Here is a 12,301-nt window from a genome sequence, read left to right as displayed (position 1 = left end):
ATCTTCTAGGTTCTAAATCTCATGCTCTCTAATTAATCTCTTAATTAAACCAACATGAAATCAGCATTAAGCAATAATCTAAATGTCACAAAGGCTATGTAAATACTTTCGTTTCACATCAGAACCTAGACTATCCAATTTTAGCATTCTCAATTCTCACTTTTCAGATTTTGAATTAAGATCATAAAACATGTAAAAGGTGATCAATCTTGCACATGGAAATTAAATACAAATATGAATAGTATTCACAATCAAGATGGAGGAATGGCAATTAATCATTAACTATGAAAAAACTTAAACAACATTCATCATTCCCCCTAAATAGGAGTTTAGTTCAAAACATCCATAATCAAATCCATAATTAATATTGAAATAGAAAAGAACATAGAAAAATTAAAGAGAAGAGAAAGAACTAGTTGAAGCAATTGATCCGGGTCGCCACAAGCCGCTCTTCTAGCCTCCTTCTTTGTTTCTAGGGTTCCAATTCTGAATACTCTCTATTTTTCACGAACCCTTGCTATTTAAACCAATTCTCATCTTCAAAATTCGTGAAATTACGAAATTGCCCAAAAATCCCGTCATAAGGGTCCCCGTCGCGACTGGCAAAGCCCCCGTCGCGACGGGAGTTCAGCATCGAATTTTTGAAACTTTCTGTCAGTTCCCGTCGCGACTGGCAAATTCCCCGTCGCGACGGGAATAGGCAGCAACACCAATTTTGGTTTTTCTTCTCGATTCTTTCACCGTTTTTCCTCAATTCTTGTACATACTTTCTTTAAATGCCCGAGGACCTGAAACAAAAGAATCAAGCGTAATATAGCCCTAAAACTAGAAACAAAGAGTGAAAACTAACCGAAATATGACCCGAATCTTAGACTAATTTTAGCCTAACAAATTCCCCCAAACTAGATTCTTACTCGCCCTCGAGTAAGATAAATGCTACTAACTACTAACTACGCTATCAAATAATCATAATACTACTGCCTCATGTGTTGTTCTCTTCTATTGCTCAAACTAGAATTTCAATTCTACCAACTCTAACAATTAATTTAGATGCTCGGTTTATAACACTATGTACAACTGCAAAAATTTATTCAATTGTGAAACATTGTTATAAAAGCTTTACTCTTTCCAACAGTTCCACAGCCCGATAACTCATAAGCTTGCATGCTTACCTTTCTCCACTAATGTTGACAGTATTCTTTGGAATCATTAGGTCTTTTCAAGGCTTAGGTAATATGGCTCAGATATTCAGGGATAGGCAAAAGTCAATTTTTGGCTCAAGATATCATAAGCACACAAACAGAACCCACAAGCTTCTTACTTTTCTTTTTCTAAGATCCCATAATATTCCCAAGTTTACCAAGATTGATAGAAGAAGTCTCTATTATTTTTCAACATCACTGAAAAAAAAAATTTCACACATATTTTTACTTTTTATTGTGTTTTTTTTTTTTTTTCGTATTTCATTTTTTTTTTCAGTGACATTGAATTACACAATTTTTTCTTCTCAATCTTACAATTTTTTTTCTTTTTCCCTCTCATGATTTCCTCACACTAAATGTTTCTCCTCCCCCAAACTAATTATGTAGCTTATGATATCATAGATAACATGGTGAAGAAAAATTAATAGTGTGGTTGCAATTTTTTTCTCGATGGGTAAAAAACATAATAGGTTTAGGCTCAAAAGGTTAACTAGGGATACACATTATTACGGTAGGCTTGAAAGGCTCAAACTATCCAACAAATGCCTAAGTCATATTCCAATTGAACACTATCAAGGATTTCGTCTCAAAAGAATAAACATGCAAGTTCTAAGCTATCCTGTCAATCTTACCACAAACCATAGTAAAACAATTATAACAATTTTCACAGATTGAATATTTGCAGGTAAACACAGGTTTCTAAGCATCCAAACTAATCCAAAGAGTTAACAGAATCAAGCACACAGTTATTTTACAATTTCAGAACACATCACACTAATCAGCAGTATACAACTATCGTCAAGCTTATTGCCATTCCTTAACTAAAACAGAAAAACTAAAACAGAAAATTAAAATGCAGAAATTAAAGTGCAGAATTTAAAAATTTTAAGTCTCTCCCCCCCAAACTAAATATGACATTGTCCCCAATGTACTATTATACTCAAGGTGAGAAGGACATACCTGAACCCCCATCAGAAGGGGTTTGGTGGTGGTGGCTGATCATAAGGCTGAAAACGCGGAGGATATGCCAAGTAATTCGGGTCCTCGACCCCAAGACTCCACGAATCAATCAAATGATTGAACTGCCTCACTTGATTTTCATCAAATTCACTTCTTCGCACCATGTAACTCTGGATATGATTGTTTTGCTGAATAATGTAGTTGAGTTGAGCATGAATATGTTGCATCCCCGCATCAAGGGGAGTGGAAGTGGGAACCGCTTGAGGCATTTCTTCATTTGGAATGTTCTCTTCCTCGGGGACATGAATGTCTTGCTGCGGAGTACGACGTGGAGGAGGCGGTTGGCCATAGGGATGCGGGGGTTTAAGGTTTCGCACCATTGTCCAATCAATATTCCGTTGTGGCTGCACTAGATTATCATAAGGATATTGTGGCACATTATGAGCTTCACATAATTCAGTTATAATTCCCGCTAGGCCAATCCCTGCATGTGTTGATCCTGCAACCATGTTATCTAAACTATTCAGAATGATACCCCCAGCCGGCACCATAATCCCTTTCATTATTGCATAAACAACTTTGAGTCTTTCCAATGGAAAATCTGATAAATGCTTACTAGGCATAAGCCTAGCACTCACAAAAAACATCCAAGCGCGAGCAACTTGATTCAATTCACAGCGATAAAGCATTTGGTTCCCATCATCCACCTCATGCAATCTTAAACCCGAAAAACCAACTGTTTCTGCCAAGTCCACAGGATCAAACGTTTCCTTCATAAACGTTTTGTAGTAGTGGCTATTCACCATTTCCATGTTAAACAGTTTATGGATAGAAGCATAAGTTGCAAGCACATTTGTTTTGCGGACCCGTACCCTATCGTTCTCTGCTTCCGGCCAATTGGCTAAAAATTCAAGAGCCAGAGTCTGATTGATTCTTTCTGGAATCTTCACTAATTGCTCCCATTGGCGGGTCTGAATTTGTTGCCTCATGGTCTCGAATAATGGGCTATTCGGAGTGGGATTTCCATCATATTCGATACCTCGATCCACGATGAAAGCTCTCTTTTGCAATTCGAAGTATCTTTCTTGCGCCTTCAAACTCACAAATCTATCTTTTTCATAATTAGACTTTGACGCCGGTGTTGGCGGTTTTGACGATGACGCACCCGCTTGCCCCGTTCTAGTACGCTTAGAACCCATTGCACACTTCAAAATGACCACACAAAAATTTTGGGAAAAATTCGGCAGCACTTCCCCTTAATTTCTTCACTTCCCAAAAATCACAAAAGTTCCACAATAATCCCACAATAACAATATTTCACAAATATTCAACAAATTCTCCAAAATAAATCCACAATCCCAAATACTCTAGATAATTAATCAAACTTTCTAAAAACTCACTTAACTAAGCAAAGTTTTGACAAGAAAGAGACTTACTAAGCGAGAATGCCGTTCATCCACCACCATTGTTGCACATCCATGGAAAACTCAAGGTTGAAGATGATGAATAGTGGAAAATTCGGATTTGGGTGAAAAAGGGTGATTTGTGGTGTGATTTTTGAAGAAAAGAGAAGATTTATGAGAGAAATTTGTGTTTTTGGTGATTTGGATGGAAGATTGGAAGAGAATGAGAAGAAATTTGAGGTTTAATGGTGGAATGAGGTTTTGAGGCTGAGAAAAGGGGAAGAACTCGGGTTGTGTTTAAATTTTTAGGTTTTAAGAGGGTTTGGTCGAATTGGGAATTTTTATAGTGCAATAGGGGGTCCCGTCGCGACGGGCAATGTGCCCCGTCGCGACGGGAGTGGGCAGAAAGTTTTCGTTTTTTTAGTCATGCCAGCCCAGTCGCGACGGGCAATGGCCCAGTCGCGACGTCTGGGATTTTTTTTTGTTTTTTTTTCGAGAAGGCCTAGTCGCGGCGGGAATGACCCAGTCGCGACTTCTGTAGCTTTGACCCCTTTTTTTTCACGATTTTCACGGTTTTACTGTAAAATTACAAATGCAATCTGTCCTAAGTGCAATGAAACGAATTAAAATGCCACAAAACACTTGTAAATGTCTTCTAAAAAAAATAAATTCAAAAGAAAAATAAAGTAAAATTAAATGAAAGATTGGGTTGCCTCCCAATAGCGCTGCTTTATCGTCGCTCAGCTAGACGTTGACCGAGATCTTCATAGTGGCGCCAGAATCATGGCGGACTTGGCTTGGTCAAATTGACCTCCCAAGTAGAGCTTTAACCGCTGCCCGTTAACTTTGAAAGTATTAGGGCCTTCACCTTTCAGTTCCACCGCTCCATAAGGAAACACTCTGACCACTGTAAATGGCCCTGACCACCTTGACTTCAATTTACCAGGAAACAACTTCAGCCTTGAATTGAAAAGTAGAACTTGTTGCCCAGGTTGAAACTCCTTCCTAACTAAATTTCGGTCATGCCACCTTTTAGTTCTCTCTTTATAGATCTTAGCGTTCTCATAAGCCTCATTCCGGAATTCTTCCAACTCATCCAACTGTAGTAATCTTTTCTGACCAGCAGCCTTTAAATCCATGTTCAAAGTTTTCATTGCCCAATACGCCTTGTGTTCTAGCTCCACCGGTAGATGACAAGCCTTTCCAAACACCAACCGATATGGTGACATCCCGATTGGCGTCTTGAACGCTGTTCTATAAGCCCACAATGCGTCATCCAACTTTCTTGACCAATCTTTCCTTGATCTCTGCACCGTTTTCTCCAGAATCATCTTTATTTCACGGTTAGAAATCTCGGCTTGGCCATTACTTTGCGGATGATAAGGTAGAGCGGTTCTATGACGAACACCATATCTCGAAAGGAGTGCTTCGAATTGTTTGTTGCAGAAGTGACTCCCTTCATCGCTTATGATTGCTCGGGGAGTACCAAACCGCGTGAATATGTTCTTTTGAAGAAACCGAAGAACTGTTTTACCATCATTAGCTGGTGTGGCTGCAGCTTCCACCCATTTTGACACATAATCCACAGCTAATAGGATGTATAGATTGCTAAATGATGAAGGAAAAGGACCCATGAAGTCTATCCCCCATACATCAAACAATTCTACTTCCAAGATTCCTGTCAAAGGCATTTCGTTTCTCCTTGAGATGTTTCCTGTACGCTGACACCGATCACATGCCTTCACAAAAGTACTAGCGTCCTTGAAAAGTGTTGGCCAAAAGAATCCGCTCTGCAACACCTTGGCAGCTGTTCTAGTTCCACTAAAGTGTCCCCCACATGGTAGAGCATGACAGTGATTAAGAATAGAGTACATCTCCTCTTCAGGCACACACCTTCTTATTATCTGATCTGCACAGTGCTTGTAGAGGATTGGCTCTTCCCAGTAGTAGTGTTTCACCTCAGAGAAGAATTTCTTTAGTTGTTGTCGAGATAGCTCAGGAGGAGTGATATTGGCAGCCAAGAAGTTAACATAATCAGCATACCATGGTACCATCAGACTTTCCCTCACACTAAAGAGTTGTTCATCGGGAAATTGTTCATTTATTTGTACCTCTTTTGTATTCTGACTTTCTTCCAGCTCTAGTCTTGACAAGTGATCTGCTACCAGGTTCTCTGTACCCTTCTTATCTTTTATGTCTAGATCAAATTCTTGCAAAAGAAGAACCCATCGAATTAGTCTTGGTTTGGCATCCTTCTTAGTCATCAAGTACTTGATTGCTGAATGATCTGTATACACTATCACTTTATTGCCAATCAAGTAGGGTCGAAATTTGTCGCATGCAAACACTATAGCTAGCATCTCTTTTTCTGTAGTAGCGTAATTCAGTTGGGCATCATTCAAGGTTTTGCTTGCATAGTAAATGGTTCTAAACACCTTGTCAACCCGTTGTCCCAACACTGCTCCAATCGCATAATCACTTGCATCGCACATGATTTCAAAAGGTAATTCCCAATTTGGTGTAGTCATGATCGGTGCTGAGATTAACTTATCCTTGAGAATCTGGAATGCTTCAAGACAATCTTTCCCAAATTCAAAAGGTACTCCACTAGCAAGAAGATTAGATAGCGGTTTGGCAACTTTGGAGAAGTCCTTGATGAATCTTCTATAGAACCCTGCATGACCCAAAAAGCTTCGAACTCCCTTAACTGAAACTGGAGGAGGCAGGTTCTCAATTGTAGATACTTTGGCTCTGTCAACCTCAATACCTTCTTTCGAGATTTTATGCCCCAGCACTATTCCTTCCGTTACCATGAAATGGCATTTTTCCCAGTTCAACACCAAATTAGAATCTTCACACCTTCTTAGGACCAATTCCAAGTTGCTCAAACATTGGTCAAACGATGAACCAAACACTGAAAAATCATCCATGAACACCTCGATGCATTTTTCTATTAGATCTGAAAATATGGCCATCATACACCTCTGAAATGTTGCTGGAGCATTACACAGCCCAAATGGCATTCGTCGAAAAGCAAAAGTACCATATGGACATGTGAATGTCGTTTTCTCTTGATCTTCCGGTGCTATAGCTATTTGGTGATACCCTGAGTACCCATCAAGGAAACAATAGTACTCTTGACCTGCCAACTTGTCTAACATCTGATCAATGAATGGGAGTGGAAAGTGATCTTTTCTTGTGGCCTTGTTTAGTTTCCGGTAGTCAATGCAAATTCTCCATCCAGTGACAGTTCTAGTTGGGATGAGTTCATTCTTTTCATTCTTCACCACCGTCATCCCTCCTTTCTTTGGAACAACCTGGACTGGACTTACCCATTTACTATCTGAAATAGGATATGCTACCCCGGCATCTAACCACTTTAAGACTTCTTTTCTGACAACCTCCTTCATTGGTGGATTTAATCTTCGTTGTGCATCAATGGTAGGCTTCACTCCTTCCTCCATTAAGATTCTGTGCATTACAGTTGAGGGGCTGATCCCTTTAATATCTGCTAGAGTCCATCCAATGGCTTTCTTATGCTTCCTTAGAACCCGTAATAGCTTGTCTGTCTCTACAGAAGATAGGGAAGATGCCACAATGACAGGAAGTGTCTTACTTTCTCCCAAATATTCATACCTGAGATGCTCCGGTAGGACTTTTAACTCTAGTTGAGGAGGCTTTTCAGTAGATGGGGTAGGCTTTGTTGGTATGACTCCTAACTCTTCATAGTATCTTCTATTCAACGGTCCATAAGAGTCGAGCCACATAGCATACTCATAAGCTTCCTTACCGTCTTGTTCCACCACCTCCTCTTGTACCAAAGTCAGATTAAGAGGGTCTTCAATATGCGTCTTTGTCTCCACCAACTGGTCCACCACATCAATTGCAAAACAATTGTCACTAGCCGTAGGGTAGGTCATTGCCTTGAGCACATTAAATACAACTTCATCTCCTTGCACCCTAAGCTTTAACTCTCCTTTCTGAACATCAATCAGTGCTTTCCCTGTTGCCAAGAAAGGTCTCCCCAGGATGATAGGAACATTGCTGTCTTCTTCCATATCCAGAACAATGAAGTCAGCTGGAAAGATGAACTTGTCAACTTTTACTAACACATCCTCAATGAGTCCTCTAGGATGAGCTAGTGATCGATCCGCCAATTGAAGAGTTACCGTGGTTGGCTTTGCTTCACCCAGCTGCAGTCTTTTAAACACTGACAAAGGCATTAAGTTTATACTGGCTCCCAAATCACATAGTGCATTTATTCCTTCAATTTTTCCAATTGTACAAGGAATAGTGAAGCTCCCTGGATCTCTGAGCTTTGGAGGGAGTTTCTTCTGTAGAATAGTGCTACACTCTTCAGTTAGAGCCACTGTCTCATAATCTTCCATCTTCCTCTTCTTTGACAAAATTTCCTTCATAAACTTCACATAACTTGGCATCTGCTCTAGAGCTTCAGCAAAAGGAATGTTAATGTGAAGTCTTTTGAAGACTTCAAGAAACTTGGTGAACTGCTTGTCTAAGTTTGACTTTCTGAGCCTCTGAGGATAGGGTATTTTCACATGATGATCAATGCTAATAGGTGGAGACTGTTGTGGTAGTGCTGAGCTTTCAGTAGCTTTCTCTGCTGTTGGTGTTGGTGTTTGCACTGGTTGAACAGTTATTTCTTCATCTACCTCAACTGGTTGTGGTAACTCAGGCCCATCATACTTCTTACCGCTCCTCAGGGTAATTGCCTTGCAGTTTTCTTTAGGATTAACTTCAGTTGTGCTAGGCAAATTTCCTTGAGGGCGGGTTGCTACCTGAGTTGCTAGCTGGCCCATCTGAGTCTGCAGGTCTTTAATTGAAGATCTAGTTTCAGTCATAAACTGGAGCAGTAAATCTGTTTGCAAACTAGAATTTCCACCAGAGGCTTGTTGCTGATTAAACTGTTGGTTCTGATTGCGTTGCTGATAGAACCCACTGTTTCTTCGGTTGTTATTCTGGTTGAACCCATAATTGTTGTTGTTGTTGTTCTGTGAAAAATTCCCAATGGCCTTAGCTTCATCCATTGGCAAATCATCCACATCTGCTTGACACTCCGAAAAGTGATGACTTCCTCCACATAACTCACAAACAATTTGGGCTTGTTTAGCTTGCCCTGCAATTAGCTTTGTCAATGCCTCAACCTGAGCTGTTAACTTTGTGATGGCATCAACTTCTAACACACCAGCTACCTTCTTAGATTGACTCCTTTCAGTTGGCCACTGCTGGTTGTTTAGAGCCATCTCCTCCAATAGATCATACGCCTCATTAGCACTCTTTCTCATAAAAGCTCCGCCCGCTGCTGCATCTATTAGAGTTCTAGTATTACCAACCAACCCGTTGTAGAAGTTGTGAACCAGCATCCACTTCTCTATACCATGATGAGGACACCTCCTGATCAGATCTTTAAACCTCTCCCAAGCCTCATGGAGAGATTCATTATCTTGTTGGCAGAAGTTATTGATTTCTCCTCTCAGCTTTGCAGACTTCGCTGGAGGAAAGAACTTTGACAAGAATTTTGTTGCCAGATCATTCCAGGTGGCAATAGAGTTGGGTGGCAAAGAGTTCAACCAACTCTTGGCTCGTTCTCTGAGTGAGAATGGAAACAATCTCAGTCGAATGGCATCATCGCTAACTCCATTAACTTTAAAAGTTTCACAGAGTTCCATGAAGTTAGAGAGATGCAGATTAGGATCTTCAGAAGGTAGGCCACCAAACTGAACTGAAGACTGCACCATTTGAAGGATGGCAGGTTTAATCTCGAAGTTGTTTGCATCCACTGCCGGTGGCCTAATACATGACTGCACTCCCGTCAGAGTAGGGAGAATGTAATCTCTCAAGCTACGGCCATTAGCTTGATCTTCCACAGCGCCTCCATTATTACCGATATTACCCCCATTGTTTCCAACATTATTGTTCACATTGGCAGCCATGATTTCTGATGTTTCAGCAGTTGCTGAAACTCTTTCTTGCCTTTTGTTCTTTCGATTCCTCCTGCAAGTTTTCTCGATTTCAGGATCAACTGGTAATATGACTGCTTGTCCTTGACGGCGCATACACTTAGGATTCCTGAAATAGATCAAGAAAATATTGCAAGAAAAAGGTTAGAAAATCAGCAAGAGAAAATATACCAAAGTAGAAGTTAGTATAATTTTATGTAATATTAATCTTTAAACAATTCCCCGGCAACGGCGCCAAAAACTTGTTGTTAAATTTATAATCACTACGCAAGTATACGCAATCAAGTAGTAAACTCACACAGGTGAGGTCGAACCACAGGGAATTGGACTAATTACTACTAAATTATACTATTGATTCTATCTGGTAAAAGAATACTTTTTATGAATTAAATAAAACAATTCAGAAAATTAAAACTAACAAAAGGAAGATTAATCAAGATAAGAAAATAGGGAGACGAATCCTGTTGTTAAGTTACCAATGTTAATGTTTAAATGCTATCCTTTTCTTGAAGTGAATGACAGATTATGAATTAACCTAGCTCTTTTCAGATCTTCTAGGTTCTAAATCTCATGCTCTCTAATTAATCTCTTAATTAAACCAACATGAAATCAGCATTAAGCAATAATCTAAATGTCACAAAGGCTATGTAAATACTTTCGTTTCACATCAGAACCTAGACTATCCAATTTTAGCATTCTCAATTCTCACTTTTCAGATTTTGAATTAAGATCATAAAACATGTAAAAGGTGATCAATCTTGCACATGGAAATTAAATACAAATATGAATAGTATTCACAATCAAGATGGAGGAATGGCAATTAATCATTAACTATGAAAAAACTTAAACAACATTCATCATTCCCCCTAAATAGGAGTTTAGTTCAAAACATCCATAATCAAATCCATAATTAATATTGAAATAGAAAAGAACATAGAAAAATTAAAGAGAAGAGAAAGAACTAGTTGAAGCAATTGATCCGGGTCGCCACAAGCCGCTCTTCTAGCCTCCTTCTTTGTTTCTAGGGTTCCAATTCTGAATACTCTCTATTTTTCACGAACCCTTGCTATTTAAACCAATTCTCATCTTCAAAATTCGTGAAATTACGAAATTGCCCAAAAATCCCGTCATAAGGGTCCCCGTCGCGACTGGCAAAGCCCCCGTCGCGACGGGAGTTCAGCATCGAATTTTTGAAACTTTCTGTCAGTTCCCGTCGCGACTGGCAAATTCCCCGTCGCGACGGGAATAGGCAGCAACACCAATTTTGGTTTTTCTTCTCGATTCTTTCACCGTTTTTCCTCAATTCTTGTACATACTTTCTTTAAATGCCCGAGGACCTGAAACAAAAGAATCAAGCGTAATATAGCCCTAAAACTAGAAACAAAGAGTGAAAACTAACCGAAATATGACCCGAATCTTAGACTAATTTTAGCCTAACAATTTCGTGAGGCGAAACCCTTGGAAATACTTGTTTGGAAAATGATAGGCAATTTTCTTTGGATTGTTTGGACCTTTCAAGCTTACCTTTATCTTTATTATCCCTAGTTAGCATGTTTGAGTTTAGCCTTTTCATTTGTTTTTAGGCACTTTATGAGACTAACTTTGAATCCACTTGCAATTCTCTTTTCTGGTTGAATTATACCATAAGCTTAGAAATAAGTTTGGGGGAAATGAATTGTGTATGAGTGAAATTATTATTACAAGTGGGTGATTGAGACAGTATGTGAATTGTAAAAGTATTTTTATCATCACTAATAATGTTATTTATATTCTTAAAAAAAAGAAGAAAAAAAAAGTTGTATAGTTATTTTTTCTTAAAAAAAAAAATTGTGAAAAAGTGTTGTTGGATTCGAAGTTAGAAATTGTCAATCTTTTAAAAAAAGTTTCTTTGGTGAATTTCGGGATAGTATATTTATATACGAGTGCTTGATAGGTTTATAGTGTGCTTATGGTATAATATAACATAAATGACTTTTTATCTACCTATTATCTAATCTATTTCATTACAATCTTGAAAATTCTTGTGATTACAAACAAAGTTTGTTAACATTAGTGGAGTGAAATAAGTCATGCAAGCATATTGATCATTGGATTGTGGAAAGATTGGATAGAGTAGAATAAATTAATATGATGTTTTTTTGAACATTGAAGCAAATTTGCATCTTTACATTATTTTTTAAAGTACGTATTTAAATCCATTGTTAGAGTTTTGGGATTTAAATTCTAGTTTAAATTATTGATTGAAGTTTCACAGGTGGCAGAAACGGTTTGATTGTCTGAAAGCTTAGTTAATTGTGTGTTAGTTTGTATTTTTATCTTCTTTTTTTTTTGAATCAAAGTCTTACTCGAGGGCGAGTAAGAATTTAATTTTGAAGAATTTGTTAGACTATTTTTAGTCTAAGTTTTAAGTTACTTTCATAGTTATTTTTCTTCTTTATTATTATTTTAAGAATAGAATTACGCTTAATTTTTTAGTTTCAGATATCAACAGTACTTAAAATGTATAACTTTGTTAATAAATTTTGAAAAACGGTGATCTACCAAATAAATAAAATTTTGCAAGAAAATAAAGTTGAAATTTTAAGCCTGAATTCAATTTTGTTCTGATCAGATTTGGAAAAAGTCAAAACATAGAAGTTTTAGATCTCTTTTTCATCTTTCCAACGCATCGTGAATCAACTCGTTCAGAGATTTCACGAGAAAGTTATGCATGTTTTACTAAAAAAGGTCGAAGCAAGAATACTTTGGTCGCGAC

At 38.3% G+C, this 12,301-nt stretch overlaps 1 non-coding gene across 1 annotated transcript; it reads left to right on the top strand.

Annotated features, from left to right (window-relative positions):
* The first annotated feature begins 8,959 nt into the window (after positions 1-8,959).
* On the top strand, positions 8,960-9,066 carry LOC133039537 (small nucleolar RNA R71). The gene has a single exon (XR_009688676.1). It is a non-coding gene; the product is annotated as a small nucleolar RNA R71 (small nucleolar RNA).
* The last annotated feature ends 3,235 nt before the right edge of the window (positions 9,067-12,301 follow it).

This window comes from Cannabis sativa, chromosome 6, assembly GCF_029168945.1.
Source record: "Cannabis sativa cultivar Pink pepper isolate KNU-18-1 chromosome 6, ASM2916894v1, whole genome shotgun sequence".
In the NCBI taxonomy this organism is placed as follows: Eukaryota; Viridiplantae; Streptophyta; class Magnoliopsida; order Rosales; family Cannabaceae; genus Cannabis; species Cannabis sativa.
Note: the sequence above shows the minus strand (reverse complement) of the source record. Positions and strands in the feature narration are given on the sequence as shown.